The 20,666-nt window shown below is 33.5% G+C and overlaps 1 pseudogene; it reads right to left on the bottom strand.

Moving 5' to 3' along the window:
- Window positions 1-586: 586 nt before the first annotated feature.
- LOC128220182 (uncharacterized) lies at window positions 587-3,198 on the bottom strand (annotated as a pseudogene).
- Window positions 3,199-20,666: the final 17,468 nt, after the last annotated feature.

Genomic DNA, 20,666 nt, shown 5'->3' with positions numbered 1-20,666 from the left:
TGCTGCAAATCTCTTGTATTTCGTTTTGACAAGATTTTTGCATCCAAGCGGCGAATCACATACAACTATACTATCATGGAAGTCAAATAGACTAATCTTATTTGCATGTAGAATATAAGCTTTTTATTTATACTTAGATATGAAGCTGTATCCTGCAATGTTTGTATAAATATTTTGACACCAATACGTAATTTTCAACTGTACTATTATTATACATATATTATATACGTTCTATGTCTATAAATGTTTGTATATACCATGAATATCTCCAGCCATGGGGGAAATAAAGATGTTGAGTTGAGCCCATAACAATCTTAGTAATCAATTCCAATAAGTAATTTTGCATTTACTCTCCTGTGATATAATATTCATATCAAACCTACTAATGTGAGTATCTAAAGTGCTAAACACATTAATCGATTACTACCAAGCGTTCACATTTTCAACACCATTCATTATTATAAAGTCATGTTACATTTTATTGCACTTGCTTAAAATGCCATTTATGACACTCAGAAGCAAACTTCCAGACTGGTTTGACAAAAACAGATCTATGCAGCACTACATTTAACCAGTCCACATTAAATTAACACAGAAGGCTATGTTTGCGTTTACTGCCTTTCGGTGTTTCATTTTTGGCAATATCAACTTTGACTTGACACAGAGTTGGTTTAGGGCATACTGCAGATCTTGATGACTCAGATCTAAAGAATGGACCAATATAATCATGAAGGTACCATTGACGTGCAGCATCTAGGCACAGTGCGTGCTTTAGTTCAGGCAAAATACCACATTCTGGATTCATCCTCAAAAGATTAACTTCAATTTCTGAGGAATCTACAAACTCTTTGCAAACAACAACTCCTGGTTTATGTTCTGATACATAGAAATTGTGGTATTTGGTGATATTCTTTAGAGTTTTGAAATATGTATTTAGGAATTATTTCCAACAGTGAAATGTGACTGGCTGCTGAGGGTCATTTGAAGAGGCGGATACAGTGTGGGCAATTTCTTGAAGATTCTCGGCATTACAGCATCGCCACTTGACCTTCCAGATGCCGAAGTGACAGTCAGGAGCAAATTTGGTGTGCCCAGCCAACATAGTGTTTAGTGTTACACTCTCATGCAGTCCTGAAAATTGTCGAAAGATCTGTTAAGTGTAAATAAAACTTATCTATATTCACAAAAAATAAAACTAAGCAAATGATTTAACTAGGTTATAATTAAATTTTCAGGACATATAAATCTAACAATTATGAGGTGTTACATATATGTTTATTTAGTTTACATATCCCTTATATCAAATTACTGCCAACTACGCTTTAACTTCATCCAGTTCTGCATTCCATTAAATTAGAGCACCAATCGCAGGTATCAATGATGTGATTGATTTCAAAAGACCGCTCAATGCATTAGTCCTAAAAAAACAGACAATCAATTATTAACAGATTAGGAAACTGACCTGTCATTACACGCCGCATGGCATACCAAAGCACAGTGTGGTTCTTGTTTTGGCCGACGGCATTATCGAAATGAACCTGGAAAATTTAATACATTCTTTTTTATATTTAAGCTATATGCAGTACATGAAGAAAGCAATGTTATAATGACCGACACATTTCATAAGTCATAGTTGAATCCAAATATCCAATCGTTATCAATCATCGAATGTGAAATGGAAAAAAACTAATGAGTAAGAATGTGTTTCATGGTGTAATATATGTTAAGTTTCATCATCTTTTATATTCACTATTGATTCTCATAATATCTTCTCACCAATAAGGATGAAGTTTGCATAGGCTGTTAGAACCTTTAATTATTATAAAATGTCTGCTTTCCTGTATAAATAAATATTAACTATTGTTAAAGGGACTTTACACCAGATTGGCACCAAAAAATGTCTTTTTCTGTAACGAATCTCAGGCCAATTATTTAATAAAATGTTTTACTCTTTGATATCATAATTGTAAAAAAAATACCAAAATTTTAATGTTCGATCCGTAGTCGCCAAAATTGCAGTCCAGTGTTGTATCCACTGAGCTACGAAGGCTTACTCTAAACCTTTTAAGCTATATACCTAACTTGGTAATATCACGTGATAACATCGACAAGCCAATCACGCATAAAAATGAATTCTACTAGGTATACATACCTATTAATCTTTTTTAATGGTAAAATACGAAAAAACTGCAAATAATAAATTAATTGAAAATTATGCAGTACATTAGTTAGTTAGTGTCAATGCATTGTACTCATCAATAACAAGTTAATGTCAGTTTTCGACAATTTTCTCTTTTTTTCGCTATAATATCATACGGTGTTGCCCCTTTAAATGATTTCACAAATAATAATAAACAAAAATTACTGAAATAGTCAGCAAGAAGATAATGTAGACAACCCAAAATGACACTAACAGATAGCTGTATAACTTTTACAGATCTATGTTTTTAATTAGAATTCATTTTTAAAATCAAAGCTAAAAGTATGGCCAAGGTAAAAGTTTTTGAACAAGAATGCAAAGCTGACAGCATAAAAAAATCCAAGCTAAAATTTAATTCTGACTTGGAAAGGCAATTTTTACTGGTACATTTGGTATACGATCTGTCTTATTCTGTTACTCCTTGTTTAATTTAGAGTGACATCTATCCATAAAAATATACCTGAACCTTCGGCGCACATGCCAAACACTTGACACTTTCGTGGGGTGGCGAAATATATCGGCCCAACCTGTTGCGCATGATGTGGATAGTGGACTTGCTGGGCAAAATCCCATGAGTAGTGGTAGTGCACATCTTGGCTACATGGTTCAGCTCCTTCAAAGACAATAATTATAGCATTTAAAAAAAATCAAATAGTATTGTAATTTATGAAAACAGGTGATCCGACCGTTATTCAGTAACTTTCAAATGATAGTAATATACACTGTATCAGAAAGTGTTAGGGTAAATGATAATTAATTGTGGCACAGAAAAGTGTACTCAGAACAAATATTTTTTATCAATATATTAACATATCTTTTTTTTTGGTTTTGGCATGGCTCTAACCATGTGAAAGAATTTCACTGCTATAAACAGCTTTACTTGCAGCAGTTAACTCCTTGTACTGCTCTCTTTGTTTTTTGGCAGTGCTTAGAAGAGCATCGTATTCACTTACAAGTTCATTTTTATCTTCATCACTTAGCTGACCAGACTTTCCCATTTTCACACCAAATTCTTGGCATTTAAAACAAAGGTCTGTCGTTGGCTTTGCCAAGGCTATGTGAGGGCAAAGTTCATTCCAAATGTTTCGAAATGTTTTAAGACACACTTGTCTATAGATAGCCAGTCTCAACAGCACTTTCCTGATATATTTCATGAATTTCAGATTTCTGATTTTGGCAATTAGGGAGTCGCCCTGGCAATGGCAAAGCATTGTCCGTTGCATAATTTTCAATAAAGGTTTTCAACCTGCTTCGGTCTGTAAAGCTAAGGGCGTGAGCTGGGGCCTTGTGCTTATTCCCATGAATTCTGGGCTTTATCCTCTCAGAATCCAGTGATTTTGCCATTCTTTTCAAACTGCAGCAAGATGTTGCACGTGCAAAAATAAATGTGGTTTTACAGATTTTGTGTCCCATAAAATAATACATCTGATATGGTTTCACACGGGACTTTTGTGATTTCTTACTGGACAATATGTTGCCAGTGGTTACTCTATGGTAAGCAAAAGACTCTTAATAACAAGTTCTCTTTCATCATTTGAAAGGTCCATGCAGTCTTGTCTGTAAGCTAATAGTTTCTTAAAATCAACTACTGACGAGCATGGTTTCCCATTATATAATCCTTTACATCCACATGTTTCTGCTCGCAGTTTGTTTTCATTTTGAATCACCTTGACATTTTCAGGTCTTGAAGTACCATTATAATCATTTGACAAAGTAAGTACATCATCGTTGAAATTAGTTTCAGAAACATCATGTTCACTATCAGACTCTTGTTCATTGTTTATTTCACAATCAGAATCATCATTATTTATACAAGAGCCGTCATAAGACAGCGCGCTCGACTACGCCGCTTTGACTTAGAATACAATAACGATGTAATAATACCAAGTTTGGTCTCTTTATGTCAAACCTAACTAAAATTATTCGATACATAAGGTGACTTTGATGCTGCCCTCCCACCAGCCCGCCCAAACAATGACGCAAGTCATTCAAATAACTTGATTTCCCATTATGAAAATGTGGTAAAGAATATACAAATATGCCTTTCAAAGGAAATTTAAAAAAAATAATAATAATTCAAGGGCCATAATTTGTATTTAGGCTTAAACCGGAGTTATGTTTCTTGTTCTAAGATGGTCGTAAATAATTTTGAATTTTATTAAGTGCATTTAATGAACGGTATAGAAGTTTTTATTATAATCCCAACTTGCACTTATCTTTGACTTGCCTAAAAAATTAACCTAAGTCAATCAGGGGCCATAACTTGTATTAAGGATATGGAGTTATGTAATCTTATTGGGTGATGGTCTTGTACAATTGTGTGAAGTATTAAGTCAATTAAATGAAGGGTATAGAAGTTATTAAACAATATCCCAACCTGCCCTTAAACTTTAACCCAAGTTCCATAGTCAATCAGGGGCCATAATTTGTATAAAAGATAATATGGAGTTATCTAACCTCATTATGTGACGGCTCTGAACACCTGTGTGAAGTATTAAGTCAATTGAATGAATGGTATTTACGTTTTAAGTGAAAATCCCAACTTGCCCTAAAACTTAAACCTGTCCTAAAACTTTAATCTAAGTCAATCAGGGGTCATAACTTGTATTTAGGATAATATGGAGTTATGTAGCCTCATTGTGTGATGGTCCTGAACAACTGTGTGAAGTATTAAGTCAATTAAACAAAGGATATAGAAGTTATTAATAAATATTCCAACTTGCCCTCAAACTTTAACCTTAGTTCCATAGTCAATCAGGGGCCATTATCTGTGTAAAGAATAATATGGTGTTATCTAACCTCATCATGTGATGGCCCTGAACAACTGCGTGAAGAATTAAGTAAATTGAATGTAGGGTATTGGACTTATAAGTGAAAATCCCAACTTGCCCTAAAATTTTAACCGGACGCCGAGTAGTATAGCCCACCTATTCTTCGAATAGTCGAGCTAAAAACATGATAAAATTGACCTTTCATCTGAATCTTCTATATTTTGACTTTGAGATGACTGCACAAGTTCATTGAAATAAAGATTGTCAAGTTAAAGTAGTTCATTTGCAAAATCTAGATCTTTATTTTGAATATATTCTATATCATATGGTACCGTCGAGGCCTGTGACAACGTGAACTGACTCATAGTTTATTTAATATTTAACCTTGGCGGTCATTTTCGGTTGCTAACAACAACAAAATATTTTCCAATAGGTGTCGCAGAATTTACTTCCGGGTTTTGTCAATTGCTTTGATTGCAATGTGAAAGTACTGTCCAGTTGCATTATGAAGCTTGTAGATTGTGTTATACTGATTAAACATAATAATTTAATGATTTAATAACATTTTATTTGCACTTACCACTTGTAATTCCCCAATTTGAACCCAGAAACGTTGAAGTTTAACACCGGATGTTCCTCGTGATAAACCGGGAAACGGTGTCTCTGTTACTGCGCTGTCCGTCAGAATGTGAAAAAATATCGGTTATAAACAACCATTTCATGATCAAGCATATTCTGATCAATGTCCTTTCGTTTCAAAAAAATAAAATAATACTGTTTTTATTTCAAAAACGCCTCACATCATCGGCCAGAAATGTTTGCACCTTACCGTCATACAAACGAAATTACCAAAGTCCAAAAGTTAACAGCTGACCAACTCTTTCGGTAAATTAAACACACAATAAAAGGTGATGATCAACTAAACATCAACGAATATTGTTGCAGAGGGTTTATTGACTAAATTGACGTGTTTTATTTATGTTGACAACAAATAACTAAGTTTTAGCTCGAAATTACCATGAAACATCAAGGGGATAAGAGTGCGCGATTTTATTCTAGCTTTTTCTTGTATTCACGTTAGCGCCACAATGATCAAAATCCACATATTTAAAAATATAAGGTTGCATAACAATTCGTCTCAATGGTAAAACATCTATGAATTAAAGAAATATTACATTTTATACCCAGCCTACTTATAATATTTCCTTCGCAACATAAAAAAACTAGCTAATTTGAATGTTTCTATTTGTCATAGTTTCAAAGTTTATAGGCGAATCGCACTGCACTATTAAGAATAAAGCAGGAATAAAACTTCTAGATTTAACTTTAATTTTTTATGTTTCATACTTACAGTATGATTATTTTTGTAAACTCAAATGGTATTAAATTAATTCCTCATATAGGAGCCAACGGTTACGATATCACCATTCGATTTCTTAACAGTTACGAATTTACTAACACAATGGTTACGAAATTGAATGGTTACGAAATGACCATAATACAAACTGCTGGTAAGAGCTCCGCCAAATGCCCCCTCACCCTGGGGACACCCTAGGTTAGGCCCATTCCCCGTTTTCGGCGCTAAAACAATACCACCGCATTCACTCGGCACTGACGGTACACATGGAACGTAAAAACACGGCCCATTTCCCCTGCTATCCCCGGTATAACCCAGACCTGGCGGCCATGGTTTCAATTGACTGGTGAATAACTGTGGCAGAATAAGGGGTGAGAAATATTTTATTTTTTCATTTATTATCAAATATGAGAATTAAACACACATGCAAAAAGCCACAATGCGAATGGGTGATAGTGTTCGTTCTGTTCTGCAATTCATCGGTGATGAGAATGACTAATGCCAAGACATTGACAAATAAAATGTAAGGCATTCGTATCCTTTCGTCTTTTATTTATTAACATCTGAGATATTAAGGGTGCAAATGATTATTTAGATTGGATCATACCGAATTATAAGCAGCGACGATGTAGTGCTAGACCAAATTTGCTAGAAATCAATCGAGTTTCTCCAAAATACGAGCCAAAATTATACCGAATGCTGATACTAGTGATTTAGTTTCGGATGAACAAAATCCGGATAACAAATTTGCTTTTCATCCAAAGGATGGACGATAAAATACTACTGTCCAAAAGTCATAATAATAAACGATAAAACGTTGAATATGTATTTTAAACTCTTACCATCCTCTTTCCGTAAGACATGTACGTTATACTGCATTACTGCACGGAGATACCCGAAAATTTCCGTAATATTCCGGAAAATTAAATTTCTGTATACTGTATAACATCTTGATGCTTGATGCTGATGATTCACGATTTATCGACTTTCTTATTTCTGGTTTTTATGGAATGAAACTTCAGAATAGTGTACAAAAGGCTTTAATTAAAGTAAAACAAATAAAAAATGCTTAGTATATAGCTATTTTTGACCAAAATTATGATTTTTTTCCCTGGTCGCCTTAATATCTATTTTTATGGATATACAAATATACTCACACAAAAGTTTAAGAATATTTTTTAATATTAAAAGAGAATAAGATTTAAAACAATGATATGATCTCGTAAATAAACATTCAAGCTTATCAACTTACTGTCAATGGACATTTTTATTGACATTTGATATAACAAATCTGGACTGAAAATATTAAGGAGACCATTTTTTGTCGCCTTAATCCAGCGGTCCCCATAATGCCTCGAATAATATATATATGGGCACCTTAATATCTGTAGTAGATATATGTATATGTCTCCCAATTGGTGTCTTGGTTGCTGTGCCATATACATTCAGGTTCGAACAATACACTTAACGAGGTGCTAAGTATACTATTTATCACCTCGTTAACTGATGGTTACCATATGACCAATTGATTTCTTGACGGTAACGAATTGACCAACAGAATGGTAGTTATTTGTTAATTGGTTTTAATTCATGGATAGGTTTATTGAAGAGTGTCATGGAAAGCTGAAACTTTTCAGTACACAACATGCAAACTAAAAATGAACTGTGTGTTCCGGCTTTGTGAACAAAAACGCAAGGCGGCTAAGGCAAGTTGCATCAAGATATCCTTGCCCCCCCCCCTCGGACACACAACGCTGATCATCCATTTGGGGATTCAGATCTGTTACCCCAGCCAACAGGCAAAATGTTTAATTGTACTCAATACTAGGCTTTGTTTTAGTGTGAACATCAACATTTTTTTCTAATTGCAGTTGCTGCTTGGGACAATAAAGTTATGTCAGCAACCGTCTACCGGACTGCAAGATTCATCTCTTCCAGAGAATGTCATACCTTTCCAGGTGGGTGTGCATTGATTAATTAATTGACTGATTGATTGATTAATTGATTGATTGATTGATTGATTGATTGATTGATTGATTGATTGATTGATTGATTGATTGATTGATTGATTGATTGATTAAGTGTGAGTTTGTGTAAGTGAATAAGTGTGAGACCATGACTCAATGACTGTTGGGTTGTAAAGGTGTGTGAGTGTGTGCATGTTTCATATATTCTCCTTCCTGGTTGACATACATGACCGTCATCAGACATTCTGCCATGAATGTGAGAGAGTTTAAAAACCATTTCTTATTTTCCTGTGATACTGTATTGATGTTTGATTAAATTTACGCCGCCGTGTTACTGAGTAACACTTTGAAATTGGGCCTAAATCCTCAAGCTAGAGCTTTGCATAATCTTTTACAAACTTCTGCGAGATTTTTGCCCTTGAAAAGATTTGCTCGCAGCTCGCGTTAAAGTTACGCTTTGTTCAGTATTTGAAAGCTTTCTGACTTTTTGTTATTTTTAGATCTTAATGATGCTACTTCTAAGTAACTAGGTGCTCTGGGTGTTCACTGGGTGACAATGGCTGCCCAGTAATAGTTGTTTCTTTTTTTCTGAAAAGATATTTCTAGTGAATGTCCCAGTTGCAGTGGTTTTGACGCCACAGAACCAGCACAGCTCAATGACAGATATACATGTTTCGTCATTGATGTCAGTACTGCTGTATTGAAGGCCTCACAATTTCTGTGTGGAAATGTCATCTGATACACTCATAACTGCCTGTGTACCAAGGTGTATTTCTAGCATAGCTTTCTTAAGTGCATGGCCATTCTCTGTCATTTTCAGATACACTGTGTTGTGTGTGGATAAGAAATGCAGGGTGGTACCACCAGTCACCTAGGCCACCATTCCCCTAACAAACAAAAGGCTCATGGGGACAGTCCCTGCAGTTTACAGCAAAGCTCTCAATTTTGCCGTACAAACTTCAGGTAAGCGATAAATCTGGACTTCAATATATCTATGTACTCGCTTGATTTGAATGAAAATCACAATTTCAGCATCAAAATCCAGGTTTAGATCCCAGACCGAACCTTGTCTCCTTCATAAAATTTAAGTTCAGATGTTCTTTAAGCCACATACATGTTTACTACTTATGACGGATAAGAATTTTCTCAAAATGATTATAAATGCGTTTTCCGAGATTTACACCCTCCTCTTGCAGATACTGCCGAGGGTGTAGCTTGGGTGCACCGGTTCGGTTTTCCAGCCGTGTGGAATCATTATCTCCAGCTGAACTGGGACCGGGACTTATATAAGACTCCTCAGCAGCAAGGTGAGCTTTTGCGTATTTATTTCATGGCTGGTATATCCGGCCAGACTTCCTGCGTTCTATATATTATCTCTGGAGAATTTAGTTTGATCTCCATTTCTCAGGAAATGTAGCTGTCTGAGGGCCTATTCCACCAATGAGTATCACTGTCTTTAAATTGCTGTTGCGGTACAGTTTTAAATAGCAAAAGTTTTATGGCCCTGCTTGTTTGCAACTCCTCATTCATTTTTGTACAGCGAGAAAAGTAAGGGAATTCTAGAGATTTACTAGAATTATGGATTGTTTTTCTTGAGTTACACAGTATATAAGGAGGAATTAGTGTGTACATAACTCCTCATCATATGTTGTTTGCAGACTTAATGAACAGAAAATTCCTGTTCTTATCTTTCAAACAAAATGCATTAACATGTTAACGATCCTGTCGGCTATTTCTCACGTTTTGAAGCTGTTTACAAATATTGTTCCGGTATTATATGCTAATAAAACAATAAACGTTTCATGTTATTTTTTTATATTTTATAATGCACATTTAGTCGTAATTGTTTGAACACTTTTAGTCATGATACGAATGCCACGATGTCTTAAATGTCAGATGCGAACTTATCAGGTTTCTTGGGTAATAAAGACTTAAAAACATTTTAACTGAGATCTTATTTTTTTTCAAATTTGTAGTTCAATGGTATAGGATGAGAATGTATTAAGTCGTAATTATGATGACAACTAGATATGATCAAACATAACCAATGCAACCGGAAGTGATATTTTTACATTTCTGGTTGCTTTTAAATGATCTGTTTTCAATCATGTTTTAGGGCACAAGGCGAGAGTCGAATTGACAATGTACTATAGACACAAACAAACAAACACCAAAAAACAACAACACTTTACAATGCAAGGGTGATAAAGACAATGCACTAGAGACACAAATGTATGAACACAGAAATATACACCAGATGATAACTAAACACGCCTAAAATAACTTTTACGATAAACGATTGGATGACCGCCTTATAAGACACCATTTTATATAAAGATCATTTGAACATTATATCACTTGAACGTGAGTGCATTCGGGGCTTAAAGCCCTTACATGTGCATTCGGGGCTTAAAGCCCTTACATAACAAAAAACACTTAAGTCAAATCTCAGGGACTATTTACCAGATGATCCCGAAATCAACAAATACAGTATTTCCTAAAAACAATCCTAAATGATGAAAACGAACTTTTATGAGGCCGATAATACATTTTTTAATAAAACAATGTTTCGTCGCTGTTTCAATTGAGTTAACCGTTTAAAATAGCGCATAATTGTTGACCAGTTTACGTGTTAGACAAACCCAGTATTTTTCGAATTTGAAAAATACGCAAAAACTGCGGTAGATATATGTGTCGAAAACGATGTGACACATCAGTAAGTAAGATCCAATGCGTTGTACATAAAAAGTTCTTTGTCAATTTATCTGCATAAATTCAGTATTTATATGAAAGAATACAGACGCAATGACCAGTAGCCGTACACTTAAAGATAAACCCCGTTCAACTATGCATGGCCAAATCCAGAAACGGAGAACAATAGCAGGCATATTCACAATGAATGCACACAATATAGAATGTATTAAACATGGGGTGTTTATCAAGGACTGTTGGGACGGATTGCCTTAGAGCGGTCAGCAAAATGTAAATTCACTGGAGGGTAAAACTAGCTTCTGTGCACAACCTTACACGTACACCAGAAAGTAAATGGTAAATGATATCAAAATATACGTAAGAAGTTCTAGAAAGAACTTTTTTGATGAAGGACCCCAACTCTATCTGCTGACGAATAATTACGATTCAGAGGACTTAATGCAAACTTGTTTAAGAAATGATGCTGTTACTGATTGAAATAATGACAAGCCCACAAGTCTAAGTAGTTAAACGCTGTAAAATTGTATGATCATAGAGTTTCATTATAAAACACATCATTGTTCTAACGCTGGAAATAAACAAAGAAAACCATTAACAAAGTTAAAGTTGCAGTTCTATTTTTGTTAATGTCATCTTCCAAATGAAAAATCTCAGTAAAATATAGGAATAATGTGAAATCATACACTGAAACATTCAGACTGAGACAAACGACTCCAAATAAAGGCTTAACAATAGCATGACTCTGCACATGTTAACTATTGAAATCAGATCACTAAAACCTAGTTATGTATAGACACGAGATTGAACTTGATATTTGTTGTAATGAATTCTTCCTCAAAAAAACAAAAGACAATTATTCCTCAAAATTTTGCAATTATCCTTGGCTTACATATGATCCCAGACGTTCATTCAGTCTTTCTGCCCATCCCGCTTTTGAATCAATTTTGTACACATATATTTTAAAGGATCACCAAAAGATTCGGGATGAGCTATGTTGTTTGAAATCAGTGAGCCTTACGAGAAACACACACGTATTAATTAAGCAAATGCATCAAGGTAAATCAAATTTATAGCGCATTGTATTGTCAAAATGAGTACTTAAATACAACGGTATTAATTTTTTATCCATATACATATATGTGTACGCTAAATGTCGCATTGTGCTTTACATTGAGAACGTTTTGCCTCGAAGAATCTGCAATAAGCAACATCCTGCTTACCGTTTCAAAAAGGAGAAAACAGTAGGAAATCTTTCAAGGTGGTATTTATGCAAAGCTGCTACTTCGCAGATTTATCTTCTTAAAAGCCTAGTTTAAGGAATGTTTGGCATTATAATCCCCTGCTGTGCATCCCCTGTTAATTGCACTGGTGTTACAGTAGGGGTCAATTTCCTGTGTATATGTTATTGGTTGTTTGCTCAGGGTCATTATGTGTTGACACTTTCAGAGTAGATAATCTCATAGTCTCTGTAATACGGATTAACAAAATACATAGCTAATGTATTTATTAAATAAACCGATTGGAAATAAATAAAAACAAAACAAGTGATAAGTTCTTTAAATAGTTATATAACATATATATTTCAATCCACTTTAAACGCATGGTTGGCATTATATTTTCCAAATTAGAAGCATCATGATTAAATCATATTAATGGGCTATTAAATATAATATTACTCTTATTCTTATTCTAAGGAATTTTATTATTATTATTTTTATTATTATTATTATTATTATTATTATTATTATTATTATTATTATTTTATTATTGTTATTTGAAAAACAACAACAACAACTAAAATATGTATTATCCAATTCTATAATAAAACCTGAACTGTACAGTAGAATTCTCAGATCAGAGATCTGATAGACATCACAAGGCAATAAAGATTGAGAGCAATACACAGAAGTTGCGTACTTAACACGGATTGGGAGGAAGGGGGGCATTTAATGAAGGTTTTAACTAGGCCTTTTAATACTTACTTTTATTATTGCTGTCATCGTTTAAACCATATTTATATTCTTCATCAGTAATTTCATTTCCTTCTTCTTGTTTGTGCATTAAACAAATTTGTACTTGAATTATGAATTTTTATTCATTTATGCGTTTACCGCGTTGCATACAGATATTATTGCTGGCATGTTTTGCGATAATTATTGATGTTACTCAAAACGAACAGTAACATCCTGTTCTGAGAACAAGTCGATTTTTTGGACATGTGCTAACTTCGTAATGCGCAAGTCGTATTGAGATATTGGAGTTAAACCTTAATATACACAACATATATTATATGGAGGATATTGGTTTGTTTCTATGAAAGATCGTACAAAATCACCATTTGAGCACCAGTTTGGTGCTCATCGCTTTTCTTTCGCATATCTCCGGACCCAAAAATGATATGAGATCCGTTAAGGTCTTTAGGGCTCTCGATGCCCTACATGAAGCATTCTTCAGGGTGCCTGGAATTATATTCGACCACCGGTTCCATTCGCCTATAAGGCTATTCTATACTCTTAAATGCAGCGAAAAATGCCTAAAACTGGGGTATGCACCATCGAAGTTATCTCAGCATCCCTGCATCTGACGAGGCTGGGACCAATTTTCCCTTTTAGGGGACTCTAAACGCTACAGGAAGCACCCCATGGGGTGCCTGGGATGATATCTGGTCACCCTTAACCCCCTACACTGAACCAATCAATGTATTCTTGAAATGGATATTAAATAACTTAGTTAATTGTTGTTGTTTTCAGGAAAACACGCTAACTTGCTGACATTCAATAAGCAAATGTTAAAACAGTGAAATAACTCAACTGCTTTTATCATTTTTATATCAATATTTTTATAACTAACATCTCTAAAATTCACCGGAAAGCATATACTAAGGTTTTATATAAATAGTAATTAGGTTCATTATTCACTTGCTCACTTTATGATGACAAAACATTTCTATAAACTCATCTATAAGTTCTATTACATTTACAAATTAACTGTTTTTTCATATAGTTTATACATGTTGTATTTAATACACGTTTGCAATTGAAACCATTGTTGTAGTAGTTAACAGCCATTTATTTATATTAGTATAAATAAGTATAGTAAATAACAGGCACTATCATGCATATTTAAGAAATGGATGTAAGCGATCGATTATCATGGCAATCCGAACGGAACCTAACTGATTAACAGTCATTCATAGTTACAAGAGATAAAATAATATCACAAATACAATGCCTTTTATACATAAATGAATATCCTATCACTATAATGTTGATGCTGATTGTCGCGCAATGTCTTGACAACATTACATGTATTAATGAGAAATAATAAATCGACGGTGCTTGGCTTTTATGTCAATGAAATTATTGTTATATATAAATGCATATCTTTAAAATCACACAATCAGTCATATTTTACAGGTTGAAAAAAAATATTTCAGAGAAGAACTTTATCTCTTAGAATTTACAGTTCGAAAATATATGGATATGCAATTTTAAACAAGGTTTTTAAATGCAAATAAACAACAATTTGTCATAGCAGTTGTTTAGTCAGATATCGGCTCATATATTTTCAGCTTTTCTTGTGCTATTGTTATAACTAATGATATTTCTGTAGAAAGCATAATTTTCATATCCCTCATGAAGTAAACAACCACAAGTTTCTGACTTTTAAGCTTTGTAAATCAGCTTAAAAGTCAGAAACTAGTGGTTGTTTACTTCATGAGGTCCGTTAATCCTTTTCTCTAAGCAAAGCAACATATTATGTGGTCTGTTTGTTATATGTGTACCATAATAACACTCGTTAAATGACTTGTGTGCCCTTGTTGTATGCCTTCTAAGATGATAAATATTTGATTGTTTATGTCCGGTGTTATTATTGTTGCTTGTAGTGTCTGACCGGATTTTAAACAACTGTAATGAAGATGCAACGCTGAAAAAATCACATTCTTAGATTAAACGCATTCGCCTTATAACGAATTGTCCGTTAGCATCATACTCCTAACGCACCGCAGTTCAGACTTAAAAAATTGAATCCTTTTAGATGTATTATTGGCATTGCTAGGTAATTGGATTTCTCAACGTCAATAGGATGTCGTCCATACGTTGATAAACAACAACCGTATAATCTTATTTCCAGGAAATTTTGGTCGTCTGAATTTTTAGATAAAACTACAAATAGTATTGTTGTATCGTACCCCTCATCTAAAACAAACATGGAAATGCTTTCAAGATACTATCTAATAAGTAAATGTCAAATAAAGGATTTGGATGATAACTTCTATGCCAAGACAATACTTTGTTAATTTTAATCTTATATCAAAGTTAATATAGTAATTTTCGTAATAGGTCTTACTTATAAATTCCATGATCTCGTTGATGCTGCTTTAAGCTGTCCCTATGATGAATACTGCTTTAAACAAATTCATTCAATTTGCCAACATCAAATTACTTCAACAAAAGGATCTTATTATCTTTATTTCGTTTCCAGTTAATTTAATTTATAATTAACCGATATCTTATCGGAGCCTTTGTAATTGTAAACACATTTCTTACTTGAAGGTTTTTATAGCATATGAAGATGAGACTGTGTTTACTCCGTCGATATGGCAACAAAAGAGAAAAGAAATAAATTTGAAAAAAAACCCGGGTCAGATTTTTCATAGGTCTTGTTTTTCTTATGCCCTCGAAGGATGTACTGACAATAACAACTTTGACGATATCTAGAAAATAAAGCGTTTTAGTCTGGTAAGAAACAAAACGATCTGTCATTGGTTTAAGAGTTGAATATAACCTTTTGGAGTTGGGTCACGTTAGTGAATTATTAATTTGAACAAACATAAATGGAGCTTAGTTTCGCATATACTCATCTTGCTGATGTTTCAAACAAAATCGTTGAGCTGAAATTAAATACAAGTTTACAAGTTTACAAGTTTATTTACGTAAGACATTAGACAATATGTCCATGAGAATACACATTATAAAAGGTACATTGTTATACAAATAAGTCATAGGTCGTAAGACATAACGTATTAACAGCGAAAAGAGGATATGTTTTCTACTCATAATACATATGAAAAGTTTTTGTAATTCGAACGCTTTTTAGTTTTTACACATACAACGCCAAATTTCTATTAATAACATCTTTTTTAGAGGTCATCAACTCAATAACCTTAAACATATTCCGTCTTTCAAATTCACAAACACAAACCGCACATGAGTTGATAACATTTATATCTTATTATCACACTTTTTCGCTGTTTTTCTTCCAAAGAAAATATAGCATTATGACGAATATGTCAACTAATAGAACATTATTGTAATATAAGAAAGTACGTAATGACACACTTAAAACAAGTAACGCTAAGCGATGAAGGGTGTACAGTTATGTATTTGTCTCAAAATACTAATAGGGAAATGTCGAAACTCCTGATCATTGAAGCTATCAAAACCATACAGACGTCAACTAGCATTTAAACCCATTATAACTATCATGCTTTGGTGTATTGTCCTTTCCATTTGGTATGTAATGACCAGATACTTTGAATGTGACCCAGTAAATGTATCATTTCAACGTCTATTACAAAATGTGCCTGTCAATATTACAAAGCATGAGTGCCTTTCAAATATTAAACAAAGTCAAAGTAGCAATACATGTTGTCACAAGATCGACAACGTTTATATGATAAACAGGTTATGATATTTTATACAAACAAAGAATTCGTAAAAAAAAATGTCTGTATAGAAATCGTGCCAAAGTAATACTGGAGTATTATTCTGTGTTTAAAGGTTTTAAAATTAAACGATTTTATAGACGCCTCTATGTAACGTGTTCTTTGTAATAAGTTATATGTTCTCATCTGGAGGACGATGAAAACGTTATGGATACTTCGAGTCGTATTGTCTATTAAGTGTGTTATGCCTAAAGGTAAGATCATATGCTTTAACTTGCCTTTTATTAGAATACTTGCCTTTGTAGTTGTCCTTGGGCTCTTTTGAATCATAAGTGCTTAATTATATCCCCTTTGTGTTATGTGCATCTATGTATCTGCACATGTTAAATTGTGTTTGGTAGGCAACACCTTGGTAAATACTGTAAAATAAATTGCCTCCAAACGCAGAAGGAATTGAATAACACGAAAAGCATTAGATACAAATGCCTAACATTTTTGTGTCTTCTTGATGTGTGTTTATTAAATCATATTTCATAAGAAAAAAAACTCTTACAAATTATATTAAAAGTCAACATTAAAACATTACGTGTTTGCTTAAATTATAATGAATATACACATATTTCAGCGAAAGTCACGATTCAAATCGCTAACTTCAATGCAAACCGTCGTAAAGACTAATTACTTGATCGGGTCATGACCGTTCCGCATCATGCACTTCACTCTGATGACGCGAAAATAACACTCAAACCATTGTAGTATTCCACAACCTATTGTATTGTCTCGTTAACTTTAATGTTAGTTCAGTTTGTTTACCTGCAAGGTCTTGTAGTTGTTCTCTGGCCTCTACGTAATATGTCAATCTTCGCAGTATGCACAAAACCACAAGTGAACTCGGCATGCACTGGTTACGTTTCTATTAAAACGTTCAGCGATCGAGACCGACCTTCATTTGGAAGTGGGTGAGGACTTATATATCTTAGATTTTGATAAGCGCCATAAGTATGAGCTAATCTCACATAAAGCAAAAAGTACAAAACCTAGAGAATAAATTCTCATTCAAAATACATAGTTTCTCATTACTCACAGTTTGATGAAACATATATTGTAAAAACGATGTTTAATTTAACGACGGCCTTTTTAAAATGCATAAAGTTTACTAAAAAGGCCAAAGCAAAGGGCAAAAAGTATCTTGTTTAAGTCCCGTGGATTTTGCTATCAGAGGAAGGTGCCGAAACATGATTTTACTGTATGATTATGTAGAAATAAGAAACTGAGATCATTTAAAACCTTACTAGAAAATAGCTGAATATAATTATTATAACGGGATTTCTCATAGGCTGGCTCATAAGATTTCTTAATGCTGCTCCTTTTAATGGTTCCTTTATATGCGTGTTTCCACATCCGTTATAAAAAGCCATTTTCCGTTAATGGCTAACTTATAAATATAAGACATATAAGACATTATGTTTACGTTGTGTCTGTTGACATTACACGCCTAATGCATTACAGTTCAGACAATTCTGAGATTGAAACAGGTTTAGATATTCTCTTGACATTTTAAGGTCATCGGATTACTCAATGTCAAAAATATGTCGTCTATAACTTGAGGAAATGACAGCGGAATAGTTAACTACTTATTTTTAGAATACTTCACAACAATAAGTTATAATTTCTAGATAAAAAAATACTTAATGCATTAGCATTTACCGGATAAATTTGTCGTCGAAAAAGGTAACTTTTAGGCTAGGGCACTACTACTTTTAATGAAACAAACATGTTCTAATAAGCGTTCATCCATAAAATGATCTGCTGAAGTAATTATATATATTCTTCTAATTTCACATAACAGGTTGATAGAGGTACGTGATATTATTGGAGAAAATTGCGGTGCATTAAGTCGCGCGTCTATAAAAGTAAACATTTTTTTTTTTGAGATATTTAAAAAAGGCTGAGTAAACATAACAAATACGAACATAAAAAATAAATACAAAATGTAATGATCAACGCTATCTTTAGAATAAATAGGTTTAGTCAATTAAGACGTTTTCTCCTTTTTTTAATACGTTAGTATGGTTATATATGTCGGTTATTATGAAAACCTTGAGGCTAAATTATTGAAAGAAAAGTACTCAGAAATATCAGCAATGAGAAATTAGCACTGAAAATGGTGTTTGGTGACTGTCAAATTATAAAGCTGGTTGGAACTAGATTTTCGCTAGTAAACTGATGTTATTTTGTTACTCTATTACATAGCATGGTATAAATCCTTCATCATACATTTCGAGCCCATTTTAATCAAAAGATACTAAGAAAAAAAATATTGTAATCACTGGAGGCTTTGTTAAGTTAGAGAAGTTAGATTTCGGCTTAGCATAACTTATAATGCTATGCCCCATGGATCAAGGGCATAATTAAACATACAATTCTAACAAAAACTCCTTTGATAATGCGTTAAATAGGTGTTCAACTCATCCATGATGATTAATGCACGAAAACCTCTTTTTATGAGCCATTGAAAGAGAATGACAGACATAGTTGTTTTATATCATGCATTTCTAAGGTAATGTTAAAAAAGTAATTCTCAATTTTGAAAACAGTACCACTATTTGCAAAACATTTTAAATAAGATGTAAAGTTAAATGTTATTGCATTTCATATTGCATTAACCTAAATACGAGTAGTTTTTCAAGAAAATGTTTTAACAATAATAAACGCCTATCATGTGAAGAAGCTCTGCCATGCGAATTTTAAAAACAATTTGTTCTGAAAAATATAGTTTGTTATCTGCAAAACACGTGCTGCAATGATTGCTTCCAATCATTCAATACAACTGTGAACTAGCATCTTTATTTTTCAAGTTTAATTGGGCGATGGGTAAACTATTGCCGATCTGAGTTAAACCCTACTGTTCTGAATGCATATAGAAAAAGGGCCACCAATAACATGTATTAACGAGAGCAAGATTGATTTCTTAAAATTGATATTCAAACTGCAACATATCAGTATATTATATAGATTGATAATTCTGAAATATTGCTTATACGCAATACGCTGACACTATGTCAAGACAATATATTAATTTACGGTCTGGTTAAATTCCCACAACAACAAAAGAAAACCTGTATTGTATTTATACACTCTGGTATCCAATTACAAATATGATACACCTGAACACTTTAACTTGGCTAGCTATAAAAGCTTGACGTCGTAATTTACGCTTCCCTATTCTGCACAATGTTAATACCACCCCTCACTCCAATGGATATTACTCCAACAAACATTTATACTTACTGCCGAAAAATGTACCAATACAATCATAATTTTTTTATCTATCAACTGTTGTACGGGCTTTATTTAATTATGTGAAACAAAAAAAACGAGCAAGAAGTTTCACAATCATTGTTTGTAATATGTTGTTTTTCTGCCGGTCTCGGGACGTTTTGACTGACATTTTATACTTCCGTTTTCGGTTATTTTAAGAAATGTTTTGATTTTCAGTGACTTTACGAGGATACATTGACGTCTCCTGCATCGGTCGGTTTATTTTTTATGAACTATTATGTAGTTTTTCTGCATTTATTTTTTTGCGAAAACTAAAACGTGGCTGATTTACATGTCCAAATCAAAAGAGAACACCAATGCATTATCGAATTACTGAAAATTCAATCATTTATCTACAAAGTGATACCATCCATTTGATTCAGTAATCTATTGCACTTTTCCGCAAGGGCTATTTATAAACACATCGTTTCTGAGAGTGGCCAAAAAGAAGAACAATGACTCATAAGGCATGCAACCATGTTATGTCGTTGCGAAGTCAAAGCCTCGTAACTCGGGGATTTATGTAAAGTTACTTTTTGATACAGCGGGTAATGGTAGATGATTCTCCCGCTTCTCTCAAGTTATCACATGTCTGCTCCGATAGGAAGCATGATAAACCCGAGAGTATCTGCGTTAACCGGGAATTATTTTTTTTTGCTTACTCAAAATG

This window comes from Mya arenaria, chromosome 15, assembly GCF_026914265.1.
Source record: "Mya arenaria isolate MELC-2E11 chromosome 15, ASM2691426v1".
Classification (NCBI taxonomy): domain Eukaryota; kingdom Metazoa; phylum Mollusca; class Bivalvia; order Myida; family Myidae; genus Mya; species Mya arenaria.
This window is presented reverse-complemented; position numbering and strand designations above follow the sequence as displayed.